The following is a 15,542-nucleotide window of genomic DNA, read 5'->3' on the forward strand; positions in this document are numbered from 1 at the left end:
AAATAACTGACTCCTAGGCACTGGACTGATGACACTGGGCTTTACTGGTTTCCATGTTCAACGGGCTTTGCAAAGAAATAGTGGAAATCATTATTTAAAAAAAAAAAAACACTGGAAAGTTGAGCTCCTTCCTGGCACTTCTAGGTCCCCTGTTCTAGGACTAGAGGCCACGCCTGGAGGCTTCCTGGGCCCCACATACTGGCATTAGATTGGGGGGAAATTTGCAAGCTCCTGCTGGTCTTTGTTCTTGGAGGTTTTGTGGAACTGCACTGAGGGCTTAATGGAGTCTGCAGAGGGAAACCCCATAGCTTGTGTGAGTTTGCCACGTGTTTGAGCTGATGGCAATTGTGTGAACTTTCCTTGGAAAATCAGACAGCTAACAGTATGCTAGGGCATCTTCATATATACCCTGGGAATGATAATGTGAATGCTAATAACCATTCTCTAGCTCTTTACCTCTTCAAAGCTCTATGCTGACATTAGCTAACTGAGCCATGATTGGAAATAAACACAGTATTGGGGTGAAATAAGCTACCTGCTATATCCCCCGTCAGAACACAATTTATTCTTGCTGTTCAGCACTGTGCATACCTAACTCTACCACTATCTTTGTTATGGACTAATCCTGCAGGTTGCTGAGCACCCTCAGCTCCCCCTCTCTTCAGCTGAAGTTGCTCAAATTGCTTGGCAGCTCCAGACTTGAGCCCAAAGTGAGCATGCTCAAGTTAATTACTTCAGGTTGCACTCTTGCCTTAAGCATATGATTAGCAGTTCTGTGCCAGCTAAAACGCGAGCCAAAAACAGTCTGAAAAATAATAAGCTGGCTATAAATAGTGATTCCTTTAAACAAAAATGATCTGTGTCAAAACAGCTTTCTTAAATGCTGGCATAGAAGCTACTTTGTGCTAAATTGTTCTTTATAGATATATTGGCTATTTAATGGTATTAGCCTAATACGAACTCCCAAACACAGAAAAAGCATTTAACTGTGTAGCCTTACAACAAAGTGTGTTTTGATCCATTAAAAAAGGAGTATGGATGGGATTGCAGTGAGGATTTGAATGTAAATGCATTAGCAGATGCTGCCTGATCCTCCCAACAGAATATATCAGTTATAATAAACTAAGACCAGATGGCTGACTACAGTGGAGGGAAATATGATAGACATCAAAAATGCTTTTTACTCCCCTTCTATCTATCTAACTTTGTCCTCAAATCCTAAAACTCTTACAGCAAGATCTTCGGCTGGTGTAAATTGGCAATACACTGATCTAAACCAGCTGAGGATCTGGCCCATAGATTTTTGTGGCCCTTAAATTATAAAGGGGAATATGCCTTGTAATGTAGAGCCTCATACTGAGTCAATTAATTACATTAATTAGGCTACACCAAAAGAAGGAAGAGTTAAAACCCAAATCAATAAAAGGTTTTCCCCAGTCAGGGCTGGATCCTGCTGTTTTTATGCAGGCAAAACTTGTGCCTATTTTAAAGAGTTCTGCTGTCTACATCTGAACTGCAGGATTGGGGTTACAATTTCATTACAACAAAAGATTAAATGAAAGGTATCTTAAGCAATTTACGTGATCATCTTACCTCATGACCAAAAGGTAGGATGTGGATTAAAACAGGGGAGATTGTAGGAAAACTAATTCAACCACATTTTTATCATAGTAGTAAATAATACTTTAGTGTTAATATAGGGCTTTCAATTAATAGACCTCAATGCACTTTACAAAAGTGGCTAAATAGCATTATCCCAATTTTAGTGATGGGGAAACTGAGGCATGGTGCAGTTAAATGACTTGCAGTGGTCACAAGCCAAGCAAATGTGGGAGTAGAACTCCTCTTTAGACTCCATTCTGCTGGGCTGTTCCCTAGATCACACTCTCTTTAGCTATGAACTGCAATGGTTTGCCATTTTAAACGTCAGTGAAAATAGCTTTTTAATTACAAAGTTTTCTTGCAGTGGTAGACACTCAAGCCCAACAGCATTGTGCTAATCTAGTGAAAGTGAAACACATGTGACACTGGCAGATCTAGCTTCATGAACAAAGAGTACAAGGAACAACAGTAATACTGAAAAATAAGTGAATTTCAAAATGAGATTTTATCTTTCATCTGACTGAGCATTAGTACCAACAGGATTTAAAGAATGACTTGTTTTTCTTGAGTGTTCCTTTAAAAAAAGTCATACTCCCATAAGTGGCAATAGAATCGTAGAAGATTAGGATTAGAAGAGAGCTCAGGTGGTCAGCTAGTCCAGTCAAAGCAGGACCAACCCCAACTAAATCATCCCAGCCAGGGCTTTGTCAAGCCAGGCCTTAAAAACCTCTAAGGATGGAGATTCCACCACCTCCCTAGGTAACCCATTCCAGTGCTTCACCACCCTGAAATAGTGCGTCCTAATATCCAACCTAGACCTACACCACTGCAACTTGAGACCATTGCTTCTTGTTCTGTCATCTGCCACCACTGAGAACAGCGGAGCTCCATTCTCTTTGGAACCTCCCTTCAGGTAATTGAAGGTTGCTATCAAATCCCCCGTCACTCTTCTCTTCTGCAGAATAAATAACCCCAGTTCCTCCAGCCTTTCCTCGTAAGTCATGTGCCCCAGACCCCTAATCATTTTCATTTTCCTCTGCTGGACTCTCTCCAATTTGTCCACATCCCTTCTGTAGTGGTGGGGACCAAACTGGTCGCAATACTCCAGGTGTCACCAGTGCCGAATAGAGGGAAATAATCACTTCCCTCAATCTGCTGGTGATGCTCCTACTAATACAATACCCTATTCTGACAATAACAGAAAATGATGATCTTTGCGCTCCCGGGTGGGTGTGCATGTGTGAGATCTTCCTTCTTATTGCTTCCTGCTCCCAGTTACTGTTTGTTGCTGGTTGGTGTGCTCGTGTGTGTGTGTATACATTGGGTGTGTGCAGTTACTTGGGGCCTGCAGATACGTACCTGCCATTTGGACAGTAATTATGTATTTTTCAGACTGTTGCAGGCTTAAGTGGTTCCTGGTTATTACATGTTTTGATTGATCACCTACCTGCATGTCTGGCTTTGGTGTCCTTGTGTTTTGGGATGGCTGTTACACTCTGATGCACACCGGAACACTCCCTCTCCGAAGGAGGAGAGAGGAAATGCTATTTTGTAATATCTATATCTCTGATAGGCCACAGTAAACTAATTACATTTAAAAAGGGGTTCAGACTCCTAGGATAAGAACTGCTAGAAAGGTGCAGTTTGGGTGCATCAGGAAAAAAATTAACAGGAGGGTGTTAAATGAGCAGGTGGACCTATTAGTTGCTTCTCTTGCTCCACGTGGGCCGCACTCCTTTCCCACACACATGGAAGTTATACTACCTAGCATTACATCCATTTTCTGACCACCATCACTGCCCCAGGAACTGTAGGCAGGCAGGTTAGCTATGTAAAATACAGCGAGTTTAGTGAAAGGGGAATATGAACTCTGATTCACTAGTAAACATACAGTAGAGAACAATGGCAGGGAGATGAGCTAGGTAGTTTGGTTTTGTTATCTCTGCATTTTATAATGAGGAAGACAGACTCTGTCTTGAGTGGGTTAATAGCTCAGGTGTTGCTTAGAATAACAACTATTGTGGAGGTTTCAGAGTAGCCGCTGTGTTAGTCTATATCTGCAAAAAGAACAGGAGTACTTGTGGCACCTTAGAGACTAATAAATTTATTTGAGCATAAGCTTTCGTGAGCTACATCTCACTTCATCGGATGCATTCAGTGGAAAATACAGTAGGGGGATTTTATATACACAGAGAACATGAAACAATGGGTGTTACCATACACACTGTAACGAAAGTGATCAGGTAAGGTGAGCTATTACCAGCAGGAGAGGGGGGAAAAAACAAAAAACCACCTTTTGTAGTGATCATCAAGGTGGGCCATTTCCAGCAGTTGACAAGAACGTGTGAGGAACAGTGGGGGGGGGGGGGAATAAACATGGGGAAATAGTTTTACATTGTGTAATGACACATCCACTCCCAGTCTTTATTCAAGACTAAGTTAATGGTGTCCAGTTTGCAAATTAATTCCAATTCAGCAGTCTCTCGTTGGAGTCTGTTTTTGAAGTTTTTTTGTTGTAATATTGTGACTTTTGATTTACGTTAAGATTGCTTTACCATCTGCAGCTTCAGTACCATAGCCAGAGGCTAACGCAGACCTAATTCTGTAAAATGAGTTAAGTACAAGGCTGAAATTGGGGCACATCCATGATCTAGTCACAAAATTACTGTCAGATCTGAAATGCTTGGGAAGCTAAGTACTGGCACCAGTAAACCAAAAATGTCTTTCATGGTAAAAATCGATCTGTGGAGCATTGTGAAATGCCCTAGAGGGAAGCTATATTGGCAAAGGCAATGGGAAAACTGGGATCTACAATGGAAAGAGAAAAGGCTGCAATTGAAATAAATCGTAGTAGCCAAAATAGAGAGAAGGACAGTGAAATGAACCAAAATGAAATCTGTTCCCCGCTCGGACGGTTGGTAATAGAGGAGGGAGGAAGGATGGTAAAGGGTTAGGGAGCTAGCTTCGGATTCAGGAGACCCTGATTTCACATGTAACTTTGGACAAGGCCCTTAGGGTGAGATTTTTAAAGGGATTTAGGTGCCGACACAGGCAGGCAGGCACGAGCATTTAGACAACAGCTTCAAAAGCACCACTCAGCAGCCACCTCCCTTCCTGAGGTGCCCAGGCCCCTAAGCTCTCAGGCTGCTTTGGAGATGCCAACAAAGTGCTGCCCCCCCCCCACGCCTCTAGTGAGCTGCTCAGAGCCCTAGCTGAAGCCCCAGAGGCCCCGAAGCAGGATTTTCAAATGAGGCAGATTTTCAAACCTGTCTCGCCATTGGGGCCCTATCCTGTCAGCGTGCTCCGAGCATGCCTAAGACTTGATACCCACACAAGACAACCAGGGCAGGAGGGAAACTGAGGGTGAGCGTGAGAGGTATGGAACATGAGCAGGAGTGTAGGAGCCAAAACCATCTATCTAAGCAACTGACCTGGCTTAGAGGCCTAAGAAGAGGGTTCGCGGCTGAAGATCCTGAGCAAAGGGAGATGCCTATCTCTGGCTCATCGGTCAGGTGCTCCAAGTCAGCCATGTAGCACCTAAGCCCCTCTCCTTGGCATTTCTCTCATGGCTAATTTATGTGGCCCCCTGCCCCGCTGGTTGGCTTCTGAAAAATCCCTTTCTTAGGTGCCTGTCTATCCCTGTGCTCTCTAAAGGGAGCCTAGGTGTCACAGAGTCCCCTAACTTGGAAAATTCCACCAGGGCAGACCACCTAGGGCTTAGGCATTGCTTACTCAGCCAAGCAACACTGTAACAAATGTGGCCCAAAAATGGATTACAACACTCCCCTGTCTCACAGCAGGGTTATGTGGATAAAACATTGCAATGATTGGACCATATAGATACCTCAGACCAACAGAAAAATCAATGGCTCTGGGGAACAGCTTAGAAAATACATGCACTTTGGGCAGAGACTTTCAAAGACATGAAAGACAGCTAGGTAGGCAAGTCGCATTGAAAGTCAGTAGGGACTGGGTGTCTAACTACCTTTTAAGCCTTTGAAAAGCTCCTCCTTTGTTGTTTTATTGAAGAGAAACAGAATTGTTGACAGTACAAGTTGTTTTCTTACGTAAGCATTAAAGAAGAGGGTGATGGACATAAAGAAGTCAGGGAGTACAGTAGAGATGAGGCAGATGGAAAGGTCACATGGGATATGGGGTGGGGGAGGGAGCAGAATCAAATTAAAAAGAGTAGTAGGACAAAAGGATCACAGGAGATTTTCATATTCTTGGTATCGCTCATAGTTTGGACTTAGTCAGGTAGGTGGCCAATGCCATATCTACTTTTCCTTGGTTCTTGCTTATCCCACAGGGTGGCATTTCATAAGTGATAACCTTAAGGGTAGGATGTTTTGGCCCTCCCTCCTCAGCCTTGACCCTGCTCCTATGGAAGTCAATGGCAAAAGTAAACTACATCAGAACTTGATGGTGTGCGGATTAAGGCCAATTGTAATGTGATTGACTTTCCTGTGTTCAAAATGCTTCGTAGAACTTTCTGTACCGGAAAGATGGAGATTTGCTTGTAGGCACGTGTCCCTCTTGGGAAGCTCCCTGTTTTAAGCATCTGTTGATTGATATAGAAGTGACCATATATTATAAGCTTCTTAGGGAGTATGTAGTGAACTTTTCCATCATTGTAACTGATCATCCAAGTATAAGGATGTAAAGAAGGGATGTCCAAATTGCTACTTCTCTCAGAAGGATCAATGTTATCCATGGTATGTGAACATGATATTGGGAATGAGATGATCAATCATTCCAATGAGAAGGAGAAGCCCTGTGTATCCTTTAAGCATCTAGTATATCAAGAGGTTGAAATGTGAACTTCATTATATTTGCTAACGAAAGGGGTCTTGTCCTGGAATGCTCCAAAGTTTTTGTGGGTACTCTTCATCAAGTCAAGAGATGACCATGATAGCTGCAGCTTTATTAAAACATCAGAACTAAAGAGGCTGCTTAGGGCTTATTACAGGGAACGTCATGCATCTAGTTATTGCAGCATTAGCCATTACATTGTCAATATCAATGAACAAATTCCAAGTTTGGAATTATTCATTCCTAACCCGGATGGGATGTACTTAATTTGGGATTAAAATATTAATACTCTATAGTGATTCTGATCCAATGATCTCAAAGCACTTCACAAACTTCGGTGCCCTTTTAAGGGAGGTAAATATTTATCTCTGTTTTGTGAGTGGGTAAACTCAAGTACAGAGAGGCTGGCTTCCCTGAAGTCACAGAGCAAGTCAGTGGCAGGGTTAGGGCTTGTCTACACTGGCACTTTACAGAGCTGCAACTTTCTCGCTCAGGGGTGTGAAAAAACACCCACCCCCAAGTGCAGCAAGTTTCAACGCTGTAAAGCGCCAGTGTAGACCATGCCCCAGCGCTGGGAGCTGCGCCCCTCGTGGAGGTGGGGTTTTTTTAGAGCTCTGCCGCGACCACGCACACCACATTAAAGCACTGCCGTGGCAGCCTTTAGCATTGCCAGTGTAGACTAGCCCTTAGAGATCATACATGGAGCATCCAGATTGCCAGTTCCCAGCTCTAACTGTTACCTGCCAAAAATTCCCTGTTACACACACTCTAGGATACCCACCTTTACCCTTCCATGGGCTCAGGGTGTAACCTTGTTAATTTATGCACCCCCACCCTTTCCCGCTTTCTAGGGCTCTGGGTATAAGGTACCCAACTTTATCCTAAATTTGTTGCCCAAACACACTAGGACTTCCCGCCTCTACCTAGTTCCTAGCGCAAAAGGCATAACTCAGTTGATTTAGGCACCCCACCCTTTCCCTTCCGTCAGTTCTGGGGAAAAGGCACCTACCCTTACCCCATTCCTAGGGCTCAGGGTGTAATCTTCTGCAGGTTTATGGGGTTTTTTACTAGTGAAAGAGCCTTACACAGTAATATCCTTAACCCCTATTTATTAATAATCACCAAAACAGAATGCACACGCTAAGCATACAGTGCTCACCACTCCCAATAAAGCAAACAAGCTTTTCTTGATGGCCAGTCAGGATCAGGTCATCTGGGGACTCCAGCTTCTACACAGTGTGATTGGCATGTTGTTAAGGTCTGGCAGCTCTGCTCTAGGGGCTGTGTCCTGGATTTGGTTTCAAGGAACTTTTTTGGACCCCAGTTTATATAGTGAAACTTGAGTCCTGCTTAGCTGTACTTTAATCAATCATTTTACTAAAATATTACTAAACAATTCTCTAACCAATACTAACATATTGTAAAACAATTCTTTAACCAATCATATCCCACCACCTTAATTGATTTACACCTCACAAAATTAGTTATGCAACAGATAGAAACAATCAAAGAACCAGACAAAGATCATATAAACAACAGAGAAGACAAAACAATAAAGTAGGGTTTCACAACCACAGCTGTTGATAAGTGATTTCTTGCCAGACATAAGGCTATTAAACAAAGTTTTCTTTTACCATCTTAAGATTTGTTTCTTTATCTGGTGATGGTGGGTGCTATTAGGACAGGATCACCTTCTTAACAGCCCATATTACATTGTTTTAATGTAATTTAGATGGACTATGAGGATGTGACTTTCTGCTTCTTTGCTCATGGCTGCTGCTCTCCTAATGTGGCTGAAGAAAAGGCCTCAGACCTTATAGTACGGCTACAGGAAAAGGCCTACTCCTTATATAACCACTAGGTAATAGTCTCTTCCTTTTTGGTGGTTGTCTCTCTAAGGATTTGACTTCTCCAGTTGTCTTTTGTAAACAAGAGATACATAAAGATTTCCCTTTCGCATCCCAGTCTAAATAAAAGCTAACAGCCTCATTAGACAATGAGTACTGTTGCTATCAAACAACAATACACTATGCCCTGGGAGCTTTCTTTAACCACAGCACAATATCTATTCTAATTAAGCTGAGCTTTAGGCTCATTGCAAGGGCACTCAGGGTTGTGGTTTTTTCTGATAATGTCTTCATAGTACACCAGAAGCTCTGCATTTAGGTTAAGTGTATTACAATATCAATTTTCTATAAGCTGCTGCACTTATCCGCCTGGCTTAATCAATGGTGTTGCTCTCAGAAATTTAAATAATCATTTCTTTGCTTGAGCCAAGAAATAAACCCAAGCGGTTTGAAGATTTGAGGCATTCAGATTGTAAATCAATATGTAAATATCCCAAAATCCTGCCATTTGTAATGCTGATCAGTACTAGATTTATCAAGGATGACTGTCTGATTTCTACATGAGACCATCTACTGACTTAAGATATCTTCTCCAACAACAATGGAAACTTGGTTACGCTTTATGTTAAAAGTGCATTTATAAATAGTTTACAAAGGGTTAATATGTTATGGTCCGGAGTAGTATGTGAACCACAGATGTTATAAACACATCAATATCTATCTATTTTAATGCACCAGGTTTATAGCATTTTTTGTGGGGTCCACGAGGCAAAGTCCTCTATACTTGGGAGTTTGGGTGCTGAAGACTCCCAGGTAGGAGAGAGACAAGTGGCATACTTCAATCATACCTGTTGCATAGGGTTGCAATACCACTCAAATTTGGCCCAGCCTCTCCTCTGTCTGGCATGATCATAGAATCATAGGACTGGAAGGGACCTTGAGAGGTCATCTAGTCTAGTCCCCTGCACTCATGGCAGGACTAATTATTATCTAGACCATCCCTGACAGGTGTTTGTCTAATTTGCTTTTAAAAATCTCCAATGATGGAGATTCCACAACCTCCCTAGGCAATTTATTCCAGTGCTTAATGACCCTGACAGTTATAAAGTTATTCCTAATGCCCAACCTAAACCTCCCTTGCTGCAATTTAAGCCCATTGCTTCTTGTCCTGTCCTCATAGGTTAAGAAGAACAATTTTTCTCCCTCCTCCTTGAAACAACCTTTTACATACTTGAGAGGGGACATAATAACAGTTTTTCAGTCTTCTATTTTGCAGACTAAACAAACCCAATTTTTTCAATCTTCCCTCATAGGTCATGTTTTCTAGACCTTTAATAATTTTTGTTGCTCTTCTCCGGACTTTCTCCAATTTGTCCACATCTTTCCCAAAGAGTGGTGCCCAGAACTGGACACAATACTCCAGCTGAGGCCTAATCAGCATGGAGTAAAGTGGAAGAATTACTTCTTGTGTCTTGCTTACAACACTCCTGCTAATACGTCCCAGAATGATGTTCACGTTTTTTGCAACAGTGTTACACTGTTGACTCATATTTAGCTTGTGGTCCACTATGACCCTCAGATCCGTTTCCACAGTACTCCCTCCTAGGCAGCCCTTTCCCATTTTGTATGTGTGCAGTTGATTGTTCCTTCCTAAGTGGAATACTTTACATTTGTCCTTATTGAATTTCATCCTATTTACTTCAGACCATTTCTCCAGTTTGTCCAGATCATTTTGAATTCTAATCCTATACTCCAAAGCAACTCCTCCCAGCTTGGTATCATCTGCAAACTTTATAAGTGTACACTCTATGCCATTATCTAAATCATTGATGAAAATATTGAACAGAACCAGACCCAGAACTGATCCCTGTGGAATCCCACTCATTATGCCCTTCCAGCATGACTGTGAACCACCAATAACTATTCTCTGGGAGGTTTCAGAGTAGCAGCCGTGTTAGATCGCAAAAAGAAAAGAAGTACTTGTGGCACCTTAGAGACTAACCAATTTATGTGAGCATAAGCTTTCTTGAGCTACAGCTCCCTGCATCCGATGGAGTGAGCTGTAGCTCATGAAAGCTTATGCTCAAATAAATTGGTTAGTCTCTAAGCTGCCACTAGTACTCCTTTTCTTATTCTCTGGGAGTGGTTTTCCAGCCAGTTATGCACCCACCTTATAGTAGACCCATCTAGGGTGCATTTCCCTGGTTTGTTTATGAGAAGGTCATGCATGACAGTATCAAAAGCTTTACTAAAGCCAAGATATGCCACAGCTACCACTTTCCCATCCCCCCCCCCCATCCACAAGGCTGGTTATCCTGTCAAAGACAGCTATAAGGTTGGTTTGACATGATTTCTTCTTGACAAATCCATGCTGACGGTTATGTATCACCTTATTATCTTCTAGATGTTTGCAAATTGATTGCTTAATTGTTTGCTCCATTATGTTTCCGGGTACAGAAGTTAAGCTGACTGGTTTGTAATTCCCCAGCTTGTCCTTATTTCCCTTTTTATAGATTGGCACTATATTTGTCCCTTTCCAGTCTTCTGGAATCTCTCCGGTCTTCCTCGACTTTTCAAAGATAATTGTTAATTGTTCAGGTATCTTCTCAGTCAGTTTCTTGAGTATTCTAGGATGCATTTCATCAGGCCCCGGTGCCTTGAAGACATCTAACTTGTCTAAGTAATTTTTAACTTGTTCTTTCCCTATTTTAGCCTCTGATCCTACCTCATTTTCACTAGCATTCACCATGTTAGACGTCCAATCACCACCAACCTTCTTGGTGAAAACCAAAACAAAGAAGTCTTTAAGCACCTCTGCCATTTCCACATTTTCTGTTGTTTTCCCCCCCTCATTGAGTAACGGGCCTACCCTGTCCTTGGTCTTCCTCTTGCTTCTAATGTATTTGTAGAATGTTTTCTTGTTACCCTTATGTTTCTAACTAGTTTGATCTTGTTTTGTGGCTTGGCCTTTCTAATTTTGTCCTACATACTTGTGCTATTTGTTTATAGTCATCCTTTGTAATTTGACCTAGTTCCACTTTTTGGAGGGCTTTTTTCTTTTCTTTTCTTTTTTTAACATCATTGAAGATCTCCTGTTTAAGCCAGGGTGGTCTCTTGCCATACTTCCTATCTTTCTTGTGAAGTGGGATAGTTTGCTCTTGTGCCCTTAATAATGTCTCTTTGAAAAACTGCCATCTGTCTTCAATATTTCCCCCCTTACACTTGCTTTCCATGGGATCTTACCTACCAACTCCCTGAGTTTGTTCTGGTTGTACCTCTGGTTCAAAAACTGAGTCTAGGTCTGCTTTCCAGAAGGTTGGTGGAGCCTGGGCCACACATCCTACATAACCCGGTGCCTAAGTTGCCTCCCATGTTGTCTGAACACCTCACAATCTCTAATGTATAAGTCCTCACAACACCACATTTTACAGATGGGGAACTGAAGCACAAATCAGCTAAGTGACTTGCCTATGGTCACATAGGAAGTCTGTGGTAAAACAAGGACTTGAACTCAGGTTTCCCAAGGCCTAGATTAATGCCCTAACCACTAAACAAGACTTCTTCTCTGTAGAGGGTATTATAGTTGGTTATTAGCCATGGTTCTAAGGAGAGTTGGTCAAAGAATAAAAACTTAGTTCTGTAAAAGATTTCAGTATTTCAAAGTTATTTTCATTTAGAAGGGTTTGAAACTGACCCACTTTCATTTTTTCAAATTATCTGACAAACTTGTTAGCAATTTCTCCCTACTGGAAATGTTATTGACAATGTCATCTGAATGGATGTTGACATTTTAAATTTGCCAGAAGCCTGTTTTTTGATAAATGAAAAATATTGTTCATGTTTTTGATAAACATTTCAGTGAAAAGGGTGGCAACATTTTTCTCTTAAAAAAAAGCATTGACAATGTTTGTGGACAATTTTCCTTCTTGAACAAGAAGAGTCTTTCATCAAAAAACACAAGTGTCTTAGTTCAAAATGTTTCAAGCAGCTTTAGTTGTTTGTAGTGTTGGGTGAATAACTAACTCTTTTTTTTTTTTTTGGTGGTAGCTCCTAATAATAATAATAAAAAATTGGTTTGAGTCAAACTGAATCTGACATTTTTTTTGAATTTTTCAGAATCAAAAGTCTCTTTTGGGTCTGTTCTAGGCAAACAATTCAAACCTGGGTCTCCCAGTTCGTCTGTGAATTCTCTAACCATTGGGCTAAACCTTGGTGGGGGTGAAGGTGGCAGCGCCATCACCTCCTTTGCCGCCTTCTCTGACTTTTTGGTGAATGACTGAAACCACCTCTGTCAAAATTGCTAACAGTTTGGAGTGAAACTGCAATTTTCATCAAACTATTAATCCAAAAAATGTCACCCAGGTCTAGCTGTAAGTAGCTTATGACCTCTGTGACAATTGAGTGACCATTTTAAACAATATCTGTTAGTAATTTATTTCCCTTTTATTTATAAATGTTCCTTGACCCGACAATGTGTCCAGAAACTCCATTAGCATATTTTGTGATGAACTTTCTCATACAATGGTCTTATGACTTCCAGGGAGCTTTATTGTTTAAAATGTTTTCTGACTGGAAACAGACTATTTGGCTCTATAGCAGGGGAAATGTCACTGGAACTATCTGTACAGTATGACAGAGGCAAAGATAGCACTACACATTTCCTTTGGCTCTCTGAGAACCACCATGTTTAGATGAACATTTTCTGAGGAAAAGTTTGACTTAAGTGGGGTTTTGTCAGTAAAGTGAGTTGATCATTTGGCTCCAACATACATATAGCTCCTTTCCTATGCTACTGAATTATTATTACTCTGATGGAGCAGTAGCTACACCATACTTACGGACATGTTATAGATTTCAGTTTAATAGGAGCTGTGAGCCTTTATTTTGTAAAGGTTTTATTGGAATGGCAGAAACTAAAACATAAATATAACTTCTGAGCACTATTTTTCATGGTGTTGGAAACATAGATTGAGACAGAGAACAAGGAGAGTTCAAAAATCACCCCCTTTTGGTAACTTTTCCCTGTCTTGTCTCACTTTTTCTTTTCATCCCTTTTGAAAGAAATCTAAATCCAGCTCCAGGATCTGTCCTCTGCCCACATCGGTGCTGCTCACATGCTGATTCCTTGAATAGTGGTTCAGACATTGGTAGCGTTTGCCTATTGAACACTTCAGAACTTTGGAACCATAACGGCAAACTTGTGCACCAAGCCAAACCCACCAAATTTGACAGTGTGTTTGCTGCAGTATGAACATGAGTTACCCACTCTGTACAACAGGTGAAATCCTGGCTTCACTGAAGTCACTCTATGGCTGGGGGTGCCAATGGGTGGGGAGGGGAAGAGACCAGCAAATAGGAATGTACGCAGTGTTGCCACAATATTGCCAGGATATTAGAGAGACAAGATGCGTGAGGTGATATCTTTTATTGGCCAATAAGAGAGAGTACCTCACCCACCTGGTGTCTCAGACAAATTGGTAAACAGCAAAGTTAAAGCAGATTAACTTCCCAGATGCATGGAATCTGAGCCAGTCAGACGTGCAGATCTGTTAATATAATTGACCTCATACACTTTTATATTACTGTTAAGATTATGCATTAGAATATAACCTGGATGAAGCTGGGGTACATGTTGCTTTTGGATATCTATTGGAGATGGAAGTGATAGTCTTACGCTGCAACGGAGTGTGCTGTCATCAGGGCTGCAGGCAATACCAAGGTGGAAAGGAATGCACAGATCTTTCCCTGAAACTTCTTGTTTGCATGCTTCCAAGGTTTTAGGTGGATAGGGTATGTCTTGATGCAACCTTAAGTGTCACCAAACTTGTGTAGCCCCTAGATCACGATCCCATATGCTAGACACTGTACATCACATCTCTCTTCAGGGCAGGGACTGTCTTTTACTAAGGTTCCAATCCTGCAAATGTTTACACACCTGTGTAATTTCTAGGCATGTGAGTAACCCCGTCCTACAAACCTTTACACACGTGCATATCTTAATGCGCCAGCTGTTGCGGTACCAATGCACTGTGGGTATCTGTCCCATAATTTCCATACCGGTTTCAGAAATAGGGCTTTGAGCTAACTCTGGATTACTACTCCCACAATCTAGCTAGCTTGCTTCTTTTTTTAAGCGAGGCATATTAATTAATATTTTTCCTCGTATAAAACAGCCTTTATTTTGTAAAATTAAATGGATTGGATTGCATAAAAATCACCTTTACATTTTAAAACAAGAGAACCCTACAGATTATGCCGATGAAGTTTTTGTTTAATAAGCTGCAGTGCACCAATGTTATAGAATTTGCAGCAGCTCGAAACAAAGTAAACCAGGAGTAGGGGAGACCGTGATCTCTGAAGAGGATGCAGAAGCACTGAGGCTCTGTGCCCGGTGGACAAACTTGGTGAGCCTATTCTGCTACTGCAACGGTGTAGTGACCCCCCTCCAGAGTTCCCTGGTGACGAGCATTGATTGATAAAGTGCAGCTGTAATGCTGCCAACCGAACGTGGGCACGATCACAAACATTTCTGTGCATGGACACAAGAATAGAAATCCTGGCTCCATTGAAGTCAATAGCAAAATTCCAACCGACTTCAGTGGAGCCAGGATTTCACCTGTTACACAGTGTGGGAAACTCCTAAAGGTTCTGTCATGGATCAGTAATGACAGTGAAAAGAATAAGGTTCTGTGATTAGTTCAGAACCTTGTATACAATTGTCAGTTGTATGGATCTTAGAAGTGATCTGCCTTCTCCACATGCAGTTCTGTCAGGTACACAGAGAAATACTTCTCTTCCCCCACCGTCCTTTCAGTCATCAGAAAACACCACTGTCTATTAGTGGTTATTCTTATTCTACAGTCCTTAAAGGAACATTAACTCACAGGAACCTGGAGGGGGTCTGGGGTTTAAAGCCATTCCCAGATGTATTTGCCCTACTGAGCACGTCTTTTACATTTAATTCACCTTTTGACAGCACCATTTCTGCCACTCTAGCCTTTCAAATGGCTCTGGGTAGTGTTATTCTGGCACCACCGCAGCAGCTGTCCTGCATGACAAGATGACTCTGGGGTCCCGTTCATAGCTTAGCCATTAACTCCCTGTGGGAGTTGGTGGAGTCTTTGTAACTTGAAGTTTTTAAACTATGATTTGAAGACTTCAGTAACTCAGCCAGAGATAAGGGGTCTATTGTAGAAGTGGGTGGGTGGGTGAGGTTCTGTTGCCTGCAATGTGCGGGAAGTCAGATTAAATAATCACAATGGGCCCTTCTGACCTTAAAGT

The sequence above is a fragment of the Lepidochelys olivacea genome, assembly GCF_965140295.1.
Source record: "Lepidochelys olivacea isolate rLepOli2 genome assembly, chromosome: 6".
Lineage (NCBI taxonomy): Eukaryota > Metazoa > Chordata > Testudines > Cheloniidae > Lepidochelys > Lepidochelys olivacea.